At 44.1% G+C, this 16,973-nt stretch overlaps 1 protein-coding gene across 4 annotated transcripts in view; it reads right to left on the bottom strand.

Annotated features, from left to right (window-relative positions):
• plxna1b (plexin A1b) overlaps nucleotides 1–8,744 on the bottom strand; it is a 192,615-nt gene extending 183,871 nt beyond the window's left edge. For 2 of the 4 annotated variants that reach the window (XM_030419453.1, XM_030419454.1), the window contains exon 1: nucleotides 8,606–8,744. The gene's annotated coding sequence lies outside the window, so the exon portion shown is untranslated. The remainder of the gene's footprint in view (nucleotides 1–8,605) is intronic. The other 2 variants (XM_030419455.1, XM_030419456.1) reach the window with 1 other exon arrangement.
• Nucleotides 8,745–16,973: the final 8,229 nt, after the last annotated feature.

The following is a 16,973-nucleotide window of genomic DNA, read 5'->3' as shown; positions in this document are numbered from 1 at the left end:
GTAGGATATTCCATGCCGCTTCAGCTCAGTCTTAAGGGGAGTTTCAGACTACATTTGTTGTTTGACAACTTGAATTTGGCTCCACCATAAGCATGGAGTGATGGCTGCCAGGAATCCAAACTATTTCTCAGAGAAGGACACTGTAATTAGGGTAGAGTAAGTAGCCATGTGCCTCTTACAAACCCTTACAGGCTTGCACTATTATTTATGTTCCAGTTTTCTTCAAAATAACATTTCTGTGGTTCTCTTGGGCGTCCGTTACTAACAGAAATCATTTGTCATCTGTGCTACAGTTTTAAAATAAGCTAATCCTGCTTTCAGTCAGGGCTTAGAAAAGTTTGGAGCTGGCCACAAAACCTGACAGATCCCACTTGGCCCTGCTGTGGAAAAGTGGCTACTGCGAGGTAAACGCGGGGAGGTGAGAGGCTGGGAAGTGCTCCAAAGTGATTTAGGGCTAAAGCTACTCAAAATCTACCCTTCTTTTTGCAGCTGAAGTGGGATCGCGTGGAGGATTTAAGAAGTCTAACTGCCTGTTACTTTATGCCGAAAAACTTAAAAAAAAAAAAAAAATTCTCTTTATTGACTGGTTTTATTGGTTTTCTGTGAAGTGAGTCTGTCTACATAAGACCTCACCAAACACACGCATGCACCAAACTAGCCAGAAGCACCAGCCCATATCGGAAGAGTGCCAGGCACTCATGGGAAAAACATGAGTGGTAAACAAAATGAATAAATGAGCACTTATCTCCATCTGGAAAACACACAGGTGCTGACATCAGAGTGTGTGGTTTATGAGCCATGGAGTGCATGTCCATATAAGCCAGATTGCCAATAAGGAAGAAAAGAGAAAGAGTGTGTGATCCTACATGCATATGCACCTACTTTCTCAGCATCGCCACCACTGCCTCAGGGGCGACACAATCACACTGCTGACCTCTCTGGAATAAGTCGCCCCTTTCTTCCGCTAACATGGGGCTTGTTGTTGGCTGGTTCACAACACGCAGCCATAGTAAAAGGGGCCAGACAGGCGGCTCGCTGATTTATAGGCTCGCCCTCGGCCATGCTTTCCCTGGGCAAGTGGCTCTCTTCAAAGGCCCGCCTTGTATTAGTCTTATTTACAGGGCTGGGGAGAGCAGACCTAAATTATTTAAGATTCCCCTTGGTAAATACAACAGAAACCAGGAGGGCTTGCGTGTGTGTGTGTGCAGGAAGGGTGGACGGAGGAGTTAAGACAGGAATGAAGAAGTGGGAGATGCAGAGGCCGAGATGGTGGGAAAAAAACAAGCAAGCAATTATGAGTTGCTGCCCCATTAACATTAATCACAACAATAAATGGCTATGTGCCTGTGTAAACTCTTCCCTGTTTTCATGTCTCTTTACACTGCACAGAGTTACCTTACATTAAACATGAGGAGTGCCCATGCTCGCTCGCACACAAACACATTCAGATAGCGTCCTGTATACCATCCGTCTGCATGCCGTGTGTGCACATCAGCAAACGCACCCTGATGATGCACTGCTTATCTCAATGCAAATACATGCGCAGGCACACACCCACAGTGCGCAGGCTCCTCTCTCACACAGTGGTTCTCATTAACAAGCCAAACATGCCTGAAGAGGCAGACAGACTCTGGTGAGCACGGTAAACAACCAGTAGGCTCCCTCATCTAAACTGAGACTATCTCAGCATCAGCAACACACACTTTCTGCCAGTGATGCTGACAGGCTGGGCCAGATACAATCCACTCGAAGAGCTGCCTTTTTTGCAGTGAATCCAGAGGGATTTGGTGTTCTTTCCTCAGGGGGAACTTAGGAAGGCAAACACTGGGTAAGGTGATGGCCCCCGACAACATTTTTGGTGCATTTATAACAGAAAAAAAGTGTTGTACTTAAGTCACTTATTGTCGATTGTACGTGTCCACTGCCTGTTGGTCTTTTTAGGGGATGTTTTGGGAGATTTTTGCCATTTCATTTTGTTGTCTTAATTGTCTACCTACCGAAGAAGGAGGGAGAGCTGCTGCTCAGCGACAGGCTAGTTCAACACCTGCACAAATATATCTGCAATCTAATTGTTTTGCGCTGACCATGGTTGTTGTTCATTACCATAGTTTACAGTAAATTACAACATCGTTTTGAGAGGAGCAGAGCCTAGAAACTCTACTAGACTAATACAGTTCAAAACCATAATTGAGGCATGGAGAGAAACCACAAATGCAAGTACAAACAGAGAAGAAATGGTGACACCACTGAGCAGTTGCATTGCAAACGGTCCAATCTTTACAATTTTTTTTTTGTTTTGTTTTAAAATGTTAAAACAATGTTTTAAAATGTTAAAATGTTACAATAAAATAGTTATAGTGAACCATTCAACAGCTGTCTGTGGATTCCAAATACATTAAATGTGGAAGCAATTTGAAGCCATATTTAACCCCCCGCATGATTCTTACTAGTTAGTGGGGAGGTTTCAAGACTGACCTGGGAACAGAAATTATACAGGAATAACTAGAACAAATGGAATCTATCTGACCAGATGTGCACCTTAGCAATAAAATCAGAAAGAACAGATGGCTGGTATAGTTGTTGTCTTGTGTTACAGAAAGGAACTGTGACTTCCTGGTCGATAGCAGGCCCCAGCTCTTCTTCACAGGAGGAAATGCAACAAGAGGAGCCATTTTTATGCCCACGCAAATCGGGGGCCCGAGCTGCCTGCCTGAGTCAGTGTCTGAGGGGAGATGGACAGAATGCTGACGAAAGCATTAGCATGCCGGGGGGGAAACCTCATATGCCGAGGCTGTGCCCGCTAGCTGCGGGGGTGGAGGGATTTCTACACAAGGCCACTGGGTCAGGAATGGAACCGGGGTCAATACTGCATCTTTGGACCTTCAGGCAGAAGCTTCAGGGTGACTGTAACTCAATCACAGTGGTGACGTGCCAGTGGCTGAGGGTCATATACAACCAGCGACAGTGTTTCTATGGTTTGGATCAAAGCCCATGTCACAAATTTCCCAAGATTGTCATTTTGATATTTACAAAATACTAAATCCAACGCAGTGCTCCTGTCAATAAAATGAAGTGCCTGCAAACTGATAAACAAGAGAACTTCTTCGTGCCCTACTTAAGTCAATCTCATTGCTCTGCTTTCCATTTCAACCAAACTAATCAACAACTCTTTGAACAAAAGGAGACCATGTAAATTCTGTATCCCAACAGGCGGCACAGACTACAGTGGAGACGAAGCTTATTTTCAATTTGGAGCCAGATTAGCAGGCATGTGTTTGATACTGTCAGAGCGGCAGAGATTTTTCTATTGCAAGTTGTCTTGAGTGAGTGGCCTTTTTAGTGCCTGCTTCAAAAAGCATCCCCCGTACGCGAGCAGCTGTCACTTTCAGCAGGCACTGTGGAGGACGGACGCGGGGGAGGGGTCCTTTGAAGGAATGGTTAAAAGTGGGCGATAAAAATAAACTGGGAGAGAGGAGAAAATTAATTATACATAACAGACAGTTCACTTGGATGAGCACGACAGAGAAAGAGAAACTAAGGCTGCTTCCCTCAAAGAAAAAAAAAGCCATTTTCTGGCTGAGGAAATTTCTGTTCTGCCACCACAGTGTTCATATTTATTTGGCTACATCTGAAGTGAGGGATGCAACAAGGAATCTTTTTTTAAGAGGGTCAAAGCTTCAAACAATACAGACCAAGCTTTCATTTCAAATTCTCCATGCTGGCGCTTACTTCGTGCATCCTCTCTAATTCTGGCAGTTTCCTGGTACCAAAATAAAACTGCCTGCCCCCAGCGTGCACCCTCCTTCTTAAAAATGTGATGAAGCTTGCAGATAGCTCAGTCTGCCTTCAAATTCAGCTCTGATTGGCACTGATGAGGGTTTATGCTGCTGGCTCACCTGCAGACTCACCTCTTGATATGATTCGTAATGCGGCGGCACTTTTGCGGTTCAACACACCGCCCACTGACTCTCTATCCCAGCTTCTTATTTGGGCCAAATGGAGGTCATTCCTATTTGAGCAGTCAGTCAAGACAGGCCCGCCAGGTATTGGCGAGTGAGTTTATTTCATATTAAGGCTTGTCGGCTGGAGAGGTGTTAGCACCATGAGAGCTGTGTGTGTGTGTCTGTGGATGTGTGTGTGTACGACAGGGCCCTCGGGTAGAGCCCTGCTGCTGGTCCCTCTTTAGTGCGTTTTAATATTGCTGCTGCTGTGCGGCTCCTCGCCCCGGGGCGCCACACAAACCCCAGAGAGACAGAGTAAAAACACTTCAATAGAGAGAAATAGGGAGGATGGGACAAGGCTCGGACGGAGACCGAGAAGCAGGAGAGGAAGCGACAGAAGATGAAGACGAGAAAACTGCGGAGTTACAGAAGAGCAAAAAGACAGATGAGCACAGATCGAATGAAGCACACTCAGAGCACAGCGCCAGCAACACGGCTAACCTCTTTAGCAAGACTGACACAAATGAAAACTTATGTAATAAAAACACACCATCTCCACCGGCTACAATATGAAAGCAGATATTGCATTACAGCTCTGCTCTGCCAAGGAAGCCCTCCATCACACATGGGAGAGAGAGTTTAGACCAATGGCGTACCCGCCGCTCTCTGACATAACCCGTGTACCGGTCTGAGGGGAGATCCTCTTCCAGTGGTATTAAATTCTTCTTCATGCACTGAGCCAAGGAGCAGCAACGAGTGGGCACTGACGTTTCATCTCACTATAAATGTACTACAAAATTTTGCCGGGGGTCTTGAAAGAGAGAGAGAGATGAGATCGAGGTTGAGGATGGAAGAATTAGCTAGTTACACGTGCAATAGGGCTGCAACTGCCGATTAATAGACTAAATTGTGAAAATTGCAAAGCAAATGATTAATTGATCATCTAAATATTTGGCAATTCATTTTGTTTCTATTGACACATTGATTATCGACCAATGGTTGCAGCTCCACAAGTGCATGGTCTCTCATCCTTAAAGAGGATGAGGGAGATGGAGGACAAAGAGACAAAGAGTGAAGAGCGCAGGAGAGAGGATGGGGGGAATGGGGAGATGGATCAGAAGAAACTGGGAGTAAGAAAAAGTCATGATGAGACAGAGGTGGTGGGGAAGAATGGAGGTAGAAGCAGATGACAATGGACTCCTGACAGGAAGAGAAGGAGTGAGAAGGGAGAAAAACTGGGGATCAAAGCCTGAGTGGCAGCAGAGGTCTGAAGGCAGGAAGAACAGCAGAGGAGCAGGCAGAGGGAGAGGAGGAAATGCCTAAAGATGAGGTTGTCACCCTGGTTTAAAATGTCCAACAGTAAGGGAAACTGGAAAAGGAGTTGGATTTTGCAGTCTAGCAACACAGACACGCAGACAGCGCACACTGGGAGCGTGAACACAGTCCATATAATATATCGGCTAGCCACATGAAAGCAATGAATCACAGCACAGTATACCCTGAAGAATACAGTTATGCACTGAAAATCCTTTCACATATATAAACAATTTCAATGACCCAGTGAAGTAGTTTTTCACTCCGACTGAGGAAGTCCTGTGTGAGCTTGATGGAATTTGATTCAAATCCTCTCCCTTAATTCCTTTTTCATCAATATGTGCACTAAAACGAAACACATTTAGGTGCCAGATCGCGATTCAGTTCTCACTCGAGCACAGCTCTTCTGCTTTGTCATCCATCTCCAATCTAATTAGACTTTAAATATGTCGCTCACTGAAAGTCCAGAGGAATGCGACGCAGGGGGGGCGAGCCACACAAAGGCAGGAGCAGAGGGGTGCAAAGTGCACATGTCAGCTCGAATTCCAAAGTTTGGACATCACAGATTTACCCTTCACGCCAGCGGCAGCCAGACCGGACAGGGCAGACTTTCAAAATTCATGACACCGCTGCTCTATTGTGGGGCAGATCTGTATCATAATTAGGGAAGATTGAGGCAAATTGCTCGTAATTTTCTGGCTGGCTTGCCGGCTTTCATGTGAAATGCTGTGCAAGGTCGCAGTTTTGCCAAAATAATAAAGAATTTCTGACATCGGCTCCATGTGGTGGGAACTTCTTGAATAATGGTCCAGGTGTTTCTTGTAGATTAAAGGTGCACTATATAGTTTTGGGGCAAAAATCTTAATCAGAAGAGGAAGATCTTCAATAACTTGTTATGCCTAAAAAAGTTTAGTAAACAACCTCTCTTCTTTTTCTTGACTGAATAAACAGATTGACTTTCAAGGACAACACAGACACAGACTGCTTTGCAATGTTTATATGTGACGGACCCTGCCACCCATCCAGCTCAAACAGTGTTCTGGGGAACTTGATTTCCACAGAGAATGGCTTGTTTATTCAGTTTTGGTTATGAGTTTGTATCATTACCTCATTAGTACTGTATATAAAAATTATCAGTTTGAATGTATTCTCCAAACCCACACAGTGCCCCTTTAAGTCAGAAAAGAATGGGTGGTGGTTTGGACACGCGTAACGCAAATAACTGTATAATCCACATGTCTACTCTGGATTATTTTCATGTTGGACAATTAGTCGATCCTTGTCTTGATTGATCGATTAGCTGCTTGGTCTATAAAATGTCAAAAAAACTAAACCTGCGGCCGCATGTTTGCACAAAGAGAGTCATCACTATGTTCTGGTACATTACTGCCACTCATGTAAAGTGACGCTTGTTTAGGTACACTGGTGTTGTGTGGCTGGGTCGGTTGGCTGTGATGTGGTTGAATGATTTAGAGCTGTGACTGGGCACCACCTCTTAAACAAACACGCATGTCACGGTTCAAACCCCGCATCATTTACATGTGAATGCCGGTGGTCACCGCACTGAACTGTCAATAAGGAGCTGCTGCTTGACTGGAAAACTGGGTCACGTCACTTCTGATAAAGAGTTATCACACAGCGCCTGTGTCTTAGGAGGATGTTCAAGTGGAGACACAACGCATCAGTCAGTTACCTATAGGTTTATGATGATGTCTTAAATCCACTTCAGGTGTCCTGCTTCCATATTGCAGTGATTTTTCATTTTAATTTTTTTCTTTGGGGGGGTGGGGGGGGGGGGGGGGGGGGGGGGGGGGAGACAGGCTGTTGTCTGGCCCCACTCCCCCTCCTTTTTTCCCTCCTCCTTAAAAAAAAATGCCTAAGCTCCTTGCTCATCTAATATGATTCATGAATACATTTTTTTCCCTAATTTTAATGGGGCTCCAAATGAATTCACGCAGCGGTGCGGGGGTCGGGGGTGGGTAGTCTAATTTGGTTAACCAGGATTTGATTTTTTTTTTTTTTTAAATAAAAAATTAGAGCTGAGGAGAATCCGATGGAGCACTGAGAGCATTTTCTATAGCTGACAACCCGATGCGCACTCCACACACCCACAGACAGCCCTCACAACTCTCCATCCCTGCTCAGTGGGGGAGAGATTCAATTGCTTGCTGTCGAATAACAAAGCTCACAAATTGCCCTCCCGTTCGTTAGCAGATTAACGCTCCTTTTCACGCCACACCAACACAATTTCTAATTATTTCAAAGCTAATAGGTGGATCGATTTTGTGTGTGTGTGTGTGTGTGTGTGTGTGTGTGTGTGGAGGCGAGCAGCAGCGGTGCACCCTGGAGACACCCAACTCCTCCCTGAGGTCCGTTTAAGAAAAAGCAAGGGGCAGGGTGCAGTCAAAAGGTATGTGTGTAGAAAAATAACAATACTACTAATAACAAACAAGCATGGGAGCTAACGTGAAGCCACGCTGCAGCCTCCTCCAGGCTCCGCGGGCTACTTATCCAGGCTACAGTGAGTGTCAGCTCCGTGAATACCTGTAATTATACATGGCGGTGGAGGCATTCCTCCGAGGCGAGGCAATGCAATAGTCAGATAAAGCCCGCCGGCCTCTCCAAAACAAAACACTGCACACGATATCACAGCAAGAAGCTTTACACACCAAAAAAGTCTGTTTTCTTCTTCTTTTCTTTACCGCAGCCGACGTTCCTCCAACCCGGCTCACACTGCACCAAACCCGGGCTGACTTACAAGCCTTTTTTTTTTTTTAGTTTCGAGCGCCAGGTGTTCAGCGAAAAAACGACAAAAGGGGAACAAATGTGAGAATTAATTAAAGTTAGCGAGTAGGTGACTCGTTCGGCGCCCGATTTAATCCGCAGTTTTGAAGGTTTTTTTTTATTTTTGGTGCGGACAGAATCCCGACTGGTGGTCACACCGGGGCGCACATTGAACCACAGCGCTGACACAAACACAAGGCTGCCCTCGGCACACACACGGGTACACGGACTGCGCTCTCTCGCCCTCTTCTCCCAGTGTTTGGCGGCTGGAGCCTCCTGCTCTTCAGAAATAAAACTCGTGGAGGAACCAAACCCGAAGCAGAGGAGGGGGGGGGGGGAACACGACAAAACTAACCAGCACAAGGAGCAATGAAGAGGAGAGGAGAGGAGGAGGTGGAGGGGGAAGAAAAATGTAACCTAAATATTTCAGCCGGCTCCACCAACCAAAAAAAAAAAAACCCGTTCCTTCCTACATTCCCTTCCGCACGGTTATAAAAAAAACAATTCAACAAAAAAAGAAAAGAAAAGCACAGCCCTGCCGAGTCCGGAGTTTTCCCGGTACTTACAGATTCAAGTGATCCTTCTTTCAGATATCCTCGCCATGGTTTTAAATTCCAAAACTTGGGGACATTCCACTCTGGTCACGGAGCGGCGGTGCTCTCTCTCCGGCGGCTCCCTGCGTGTGAATGGTGAGGAGAGGAGAGGAATGCAACTCCGGCTCCAGGAGGGAGGAGGAGGAGGAGGAGAGGGGGAGGGGGAGGGGAGAGGAGAGGAGGCGCCCCCGCTGCTGCAGTACCTCCGTGGGCCCATAGAGGGCGCCCCCGGGCCGACTCCAGGTGTGACAGAGACAAGTGTGGGAGTCCTCCACAGTACATCCATATTTAATGCGGCCGCCTTCACAGCACTTATTCACACGCTTTGTTTATTTTATACACATGTACACACGGACACAATCCATCCACCCCATGTACTCATATTTATTCAGTGGTTGTTTATTATTTCTTCGCACCGTGCAACAGTTAACTCCTCAGTGGACGCCGTCAATGGTGTTGACCGTTGACAGTGTACAGTACTGTATATAAACCTACCACCATTCTTTATTCCTTACCTGTAACTTATTTACTTGGTTCTTGTTGTTTAACGCTGCATGTCTATTTCTGTGGAAGGATCCTACGAGTCAAGCTCCTTGTACGTGCACTAGGGTTGGACCGATTATCCACCCTGGCTGATTATGAGGCCGATATTCAGCATTTTCAGATGATTGTTATCTGTGATTTTTCTGTTGCTGACAAAATAAGCCATGTTAAAAAATGTGCTCCTTTGTCTCATCCTCTCACACACTGTCCCGTCCACAACATTATCCAGTTGATAGCCTCTAAACACTGAGTAATCTGAATCTGCAAAGTAACTAAATGTATCAGATACATGCAGTGGAGAGGAAGTATAAAGTAGCAGAAAATGGAAACACTCAAATTAAGTACTAAGGACAGTGCTTGACTAAACTGTACGTAGGTTTGTTGCATCACGGGTTGTTTTATACGCAAAGAATTACATTTTTAATTGATATCGGCCCTGAAAAAGCCACATGGGTCTACCCCTAATGGGTACTTAGGGTGTCGTGATATACCAATACTGACGCTAACCGTGATATTAAATAATGAAATGTTGATATAGATTAAAAATGCACATCTGATAACGACGTGCAATTAATCCACTGCAGGTTTTAGGACTTGTGGATGTTTTGGTTATCAGTTCATCTGGTTTTTCACTATTCACTCATCTTCTTGTACGTTTTGTTTACAGTTATGATTACCAATAAAGGTGATTCTGATTCTGATTTTATGTTTTAACTTTTTTTATTAGATATTATTTAGTCATTAATGAATGGTTATGTTTTATATTTAACTTTTTTCTGGCAAATTTTTAAGTGTTTTTTGTCTCATACTCAACATATCCTAACATTGTGCAGTGAAATGTTTTGTCGTCCTGTATTTGACCTAATAAAGTATATTTGAAAATACAATATATACAGCAATAGATAAGTGGATTACATATGGTGGAAATAAATAATCAGAATCTAGTCCACTTCCAAGTAGTTGTTACATAGCCTAGAAGGAATTTGTCTTGTTTTTTGTGCATAACAATGAGCGCAGTATGAGACCATTAAAACAAATAACACATAGTGCTGCAAAAGAGAATAAGAAACTAGAAAAATTGACATTTTTCAGGTTCTCGGTTGTATTAAAATGTGTTAATGTCATGTTCTGATCTCACTTTTCTAGCAAAAAAAAGAAAAGCTCCCTCGTCAGTCTGAGGAAAAGAAGTGATTACTGAAACCCAGCATTGTGCTGTACATATTGTAATGACTGCTTTCATTGTCTTTGTCATATTTTTGCTGTAACCTGACACAGAAGGGAAAGTGGCAAAAGACAGGAAATAAAGCTTTTTAACGGATGAACAAGCAATATTTCCTCAGAGGTACATCTTGCCAGAGAACACCTGACACATGTTTAAAAGTCCTTCTGGGAGTCTCACATTCACGGTACAAATACTCCCAGAAGTCCTCATTTAATTATACACAGAAGTCTGTCACCACATTGTTCACACTGTACTATATAAGTACGGTGACGTGAAGAGAATTCAACTCAAAGCTTTGGACAGGACTAAAAGCTGAAAAATTATATGCATTGCCCATGTCCATCACTCCATAAACTAATCATTAAAATATCATGAGAGTGTTCGCTATCATCGTCAAAATGAATTTCAAAGCACCTTTCAAGTTTGGACCAACGGTTACATAAGAACAGAAGCAGAGGTAGCATCATGCAGGTTTACAGGGTGTAAATATTTCTAGTCACATTGATATTGATTGAAAGGCACAGTTAAGCCTCGATGTGGTGCAGAGCACTGGAGACTTGCAGCTTACATCTGTAGCGGAAAACATCTCGGCTAAATTTACAGTGAGCGGTTTTTAAAATAGAAAAACGCCCGGGGAGATGACTGGAGACAAGTTTGGTTGTGAGATCCACAAAACAAGGCGAGCTCCTAATTAAATGAGGAGGCCCCGGGCATGCCTGTCGTGTCCCATCAGCTGACACATTCACACCGACTAACTTACACCGAGTGACACCCCGACGACAGATTTTGGATACAAAGCTGCGCCCGTGAGGCGATCCGTGCGGCCAACTTTTAATTCTGCTCTTTTTCTTCTCATCCGCAACTTCAAGACAGTGAAAGTGACTTTGAAAGCCGAATTTCAGTATTCATCAAGGAAGTCAGTGAATATCGGGAGCTTAGACAAAGTGTGTTTTGGGCAGCGGTCCATGATGGTGTCCCTGCAGCGAGGAAGCTTCTGGGGTAACTGAGTTATTCAAACAGGCAGCTCAGGTTACCAATTGCACTCAGGAGAGCAGAGAGCAAGATCTGGCACTAACCACACCACCTGGTACCGTATACAGCGAGTGTGTGTAGGGGGAATGTGAATTTTTTTTTTTTGATTGAGAAAGATAGACATTTGGTGTGTGTGTGTGTGCGCGTGTGCATGTGTGTGTGTGTTATGTGAAGAAAAGAGCAGCTGAATTTCAGTGCTTGCCAGAAAATTTCCCCTGAGTGTATCACACCACCCAGCTTTCAATAGTTTTCAAAAGCTCACTGTCTGCCATTAGAAATGGTTGGTTTGGCCGCAGTAATACTAAGAGATTAGCCTCACTTACCATGTGAAAGGCCTCTGGACAAAGCCATTCCCTATCTCACACTTAAACACTAACACATTGATTAGCTCTGAGTGAGTCGGGTTCACGTCCGTCCAGTTCCACTTCAGGCCCGCTGTAAATTCTCATGGGAATATTTTCATTGAGTATGAAGGACATCGGTCTGAGCACAAAGTTAGCCCTGTGCGAACCGAGATCAAAAAGACGCCTGTGTGTCAAATGGGCGGTCGCTTCAGCTTTGTGTGATAATGCAGTTAAAATAAAGATACAGCACCTTAAAAGGGCTTAAATGAAACACTTTTCTCTGTGTGTACTTGCATAAAAAAGTAGTTTTGCATACAGTGTAGTATTCTTTTAAAGAGCTGGATTAATCACAGCTGTCATGATTTTGACTAGAAAGAGCGCAGGCCCGAGTTGCTTGGGCTGAAAGCACAGAGAATATTAAATATATTTACACGCGGCTGTTTGGTGGTTTGCCGCTGTTTTGCTCTCTATTTGCTTCTTTTTTTTTTTCTTATTCTATTCATGCACTATTAATGGGCCTGTGTTTTGGCAAGAGGAACAAACGTTTTAAAGTGAGCAGAGAGATACAAGAACTGACTGATCAGAGAGAGTCCCAGTTGTCCTTGAAAAACATGCATGCGCGCACACACACACACACACACACACACAGGACAAACTAACCTGCATTTGTTCAGACACACATACGTACGATTCTGTGCAAACAGAGAGAAAGGATGTGTGCGTTGGTATTGTGCTCAAAACAAAGAAGCACAGATCCATGCACAGGATCTGCAGCTTTACTATTTACACTGAATGAATAATTAGAAAAACAAAAAACAAAAGACTGTATTCATGGAGGGACCACATTCAAATGATCACAGCCTTGTGCACTGACACTAGCTTGTGTTTCCAGCCATCCCCGATAAGAAGATAAAATATCAATGGATAGTAATGAGCTCTAAAAACAAACAACCCAGAAGCTGATCGGTGTTTGTCCCTCACCAGTATTCCCTGAAACTCAATCCGGGAAACATCTGAGCCGTGCCAGTTAGGTGCAACTAATCAGATTTGAGTCAGCGGGTGAAGTGCAGGTTTGGTGGCCTTGTAACCTGAGGTGGCACAGCTAGTGCTGCCTAAACAGGTAATGAGCCATTAATTGGCTAACAACAGGATGGCTGGCTGCTAGGTAGAATGGTTACAGGATATCATCCGGCTAAACCTGTCTGATCTGTTTGCACAGTCGCTCCAATCCCATTTCAGCTCTCAGGATCCTCAAACTGTTATGGAACCGCGCCATCTGTGTACACGGGCCGGACAGATCGGGGCAGATAAAAAGTTCTTGAAATACCTGTTTGGAGCAAAAGCACACTAGAAGTCAAATACCAAAGTTTTCTCTTCTGTTTGTCTCAAGACGCTTGAACTGTTTGGGTAAACTGCCTTCAAGATCATTGTTTTTCTTCTTATTTGTGGGCATTTATTTGGTGTTTTCTATCATTAACCAGGCATGGACTTAACATACTGTTGTAACATGGAGACATTCATGTGGACAATTCACTGGGTCTGTTGTTTAGTGTAAATAGTAGTGTGCATGTGTCAGTTTGGGCAATGTTTGTATTTTAAAGGTAGGCCCAGGACAGGGAGGCTCTACAGAGGGTGATAAAAAATAGTTCTACTTGTATGAATGAATTCAACCTGATGACAGGCACTGAAAATAACTCTAATAACTATTCAGAAACTCCCAGTCTTTACATTTACTTGTGTAGGACATGTAGAGACATCAGCATTAAATTGTTTCATAACATAAAAAGTTGTTAAAGTATGTTGAAGTATGAACCTCATGGTTCAACGAGGCAGGATGATTGGCAACCTTACTTAAACATATATGTCTTCCCACATGAATGACCAAATGTGTTTTTGGTGAGCAGAGGTACAGTCATGGTGAAAAGTTAACACACACTTGTGAAGAACATGTATATCATGAGTGCATTACTCATTTGAACAAAGCCAGGAAAGTCACTTGGTGCCATTGCAAAGGTTTTCAAAGGTTATCGGTCCCCAGATCAACTGTGCAAACATTTGTTTGTACAGAAACCTGATGCTGAGTGAAAACTGGTCAGGATGGTCAAGACTCAACCGGAAACCAGACGCGGCACCTTAAAGTTTGACGGAAGTTTTCCGCTGATCACACAGACAAACACACATCAAAAGTGATAAAGGAAGTATAAGTCAGTTGATATATCTCTTTTAGTGGCCAGATTAAGATATGTATACGACATACACGAACAACAACTCCCTTTGCTCCTGGAATGAGAAAATGAATGCGGGAAATTGAAAAGCCTTCATGAATCTCTATGATATGGTATCAGTGGGCGGCAAAGAGCAGCAGAACATACAGTCACTTATGTGCAACGTATCGCAGATTGTTAATGTTAGACAGGACAAAACATTACGCTTAAGTAAATAACAGAAACACATCCCAACACATGGGCTCATTAGGAGAGGCACTGATCTAACAGTAACATAAGGAGGCATCAAGGAAGTCATTAGAGAATCGTGCAACCTGGAGTTGGCGGAGGTGAAAGTGTTTGTGAATATCAACATCATGCATATGCTGCATGTTTGAAATAGCAACGTCTTAAGTAAGGAAATATGAGTAAAGAATATTTCCGCTTTAATTATTCATCCAGAGTGCATTTCAGTTGTGGGAAACCTTAAGAGACTCTGGAGACTTGTTCTTTAAATTGCTGCAACCTTATAGGCAGGCTCATTGGCCATGATTTAATGTGCATCTTTTCATAGACCTCAATTATCAATTAGCTGTAAGTGAACACCACTGGGAATATCCTCAGTCGTGTCCACAGCATTAACATCCATTAGAAGTGAATCACCTGTCTTCGCTCGAGCTCCCCGGCTGCTGAATATCTTTCCTCTGGGCTGCAATCTGTCATAGTGGGGAGGCAAAAAAAAGACGGGCAAGATCATAATTTGCAATTGCTCATGAATCATTTTAAGATGCTCGCAAAACCTCAAAATGAACAGTTTGCACCAAAGCGAACGAGTGCCGAGCCACGAAGACTGATTCCTCTCATTTTGACGGTGGCAGGAGAGCAGGGCCGCCATGAAACTACAGCAGATTTGTGACCTCATTAAGTGTTAAAACATATGTGTATAAATTTAAGAACACCCGAGATCTTCATAATCAAAAAGTAGGCTGTGTAACTGCGGGAGGAAACAGGAGTTTGCCGTACCATGATGCTTTTCCGTCAATTAGCAGTAAAAGTTTTACGATGTACATAATTGCAATCAAAAGCGGAAAAGACTTTGATATAACAACATCATTAGAAGCATGTTGTGCCAGAAAGCACACCTCATCAGGCGTCACGCTTCAAACATAGCACTATTAATCTTGTGGGGTGCCATGCGCTGAGTCAGGCGGGCTGACGGCAGGCGACTTTATGCTAAGCTATTTAGCGGCCCTGCCTTCCACTCCCCCTGTCCACTGTTAAAAGAAGCTTGAAAGAAGGTACCTAGCCATATGCAGCAGACATTTTTTTGAAGTGCCGAATCATAATTACAATCTAGGTGAGGCGAAGGGAACCCAATTAGTTACAATCAGCCTCTTTGTGTCGTTGCCGCTGCCATCAAACACTTAATGTGGCCTTTCTTTGCCCGTCCTCTGATGTGCGCGCCTTGGGGTGTGCATGGCAGGGAGACCGCCAAACACCCGCCTTTTGATAAAAAGCGACACATTTCATTCTGATCAAAATTACAGCAACTTGTGTCGTGACTTTCCTCTGATATTGGCATTTTTTCTTTTCACGCCACGGGCCTGTGATTTGGAGGACAATTGAGGAGGGAAGGAGAGAGAGAAGTCAAGACACGGGAGCTCTTTGATGTTTTCTAGATGAACAACTCATAGCTGCTTTTGTAGATGTCCTTAAAGAGTTTAGCTCGCTTTACTCTGGAATCCTACTGCTCAGCGTGTGGGCTTGAAACAATATTGTAACATATGGCTTCGAAATGATCACAAAGCTATTCTCCTCCACATGCCCGCAGCAGCATGGCTTGATATTCACTGAGCGTCTGCTGAGATCCTTACACTAATACATGATGTGAGATAGCATGAATCAGGGATCATAGATAAAATTATGACTTTTATACGAGATATTTAAAAAGCCTCGGCCAGGTGGGATCTGAATTTGAATTGATTGTCATGAAAATTACAACAGACATCCACAGTGCCTATCAATCAATCAATCAACTTTATTTATAAAGCACTTTTCATACATGAGTATGTAGCACAAAGTGCTTTACACAGGAAACATAAAACAATAATAAAGAAAGCCCCTCCCTCCCACCCTCCGTACTATATACATGCACACATACGTACACACACATACACACACACACACACACACACACACACACACACTTACTACAGGAAATAAGGAGACATGGCAAGGCACTGAGGATTGAGGAAATGCCACCTTTGGGGCCGTCCACACTGGGAGGAGTCACAGGCTGTGCCACGGGGGGCACCAGTGCCCAGGCCCCCCGACCCTGACAGACAACGAATGGCTGGGCCAAAGGGACCCAGGGACAGCACCCCCAGCAGCATCCCAGACACAGCTCCCAGTGTGGAGGACCCCCCTGAGGAAACTCTGGAGTTAACCCTTAAAAACTAAAAACATAAGATAGGATACATGTGCCTAGATAACACATGTATGCCCCCCCGACTTTACCTCTGGTGCCGTCAGCAAGCTTCACAGAGCGAAAAACTTGGATCGACAGGTGTGCAGGAGAAGACCAAGGGTGGACAAAATCAGAACGAAGAAATTCCTCACTTGCAACCAGGAATACATTTTTAATGACAATGTTTCAGTACAAAGACCTCCATCAGATTATTTTAAGAGGGACCGTCTTCAACAGATTGGTTGACTCACGTGAACCAATCAGGTCCCACTTCAGACTGACATCACTAAAAATATCAATCACAGCTGTATCAACAAAGTCCAAAGCTAAAGTTTCAGTTTGTCCAGTGCTACAAGACTACATGTAAACTGGCTGTAACGCACTCACTGGTTTGAGTTTGGCATCACAGCTGTTGTCATCTTTGGGGTTTTTGCCCATATTTGTGCAAGAGGGCGGAGCTGCATGGAAATCCTGTTTGGACCCGACTGAGAACCCGAGGACAACTGGTCAATCACAAGGTAGCCACGAC

This window comes from Sparus aurata, chromosome 6 (genome assembly GCF_900880675.1).
Source record: "Sparus aurata chromosome 6, fSpaAur1.1, whole genome shotgun sequence".
Classification (NCBI taxonomy): Eukaryota; Metazoa; Chordata; class Actinopteri; order Spariformes; family Sparidae; genus Sparus; species Sparus aurata.
This window is presented reverse-complemented; position numbering and strand designations above follow the sequence as displayed.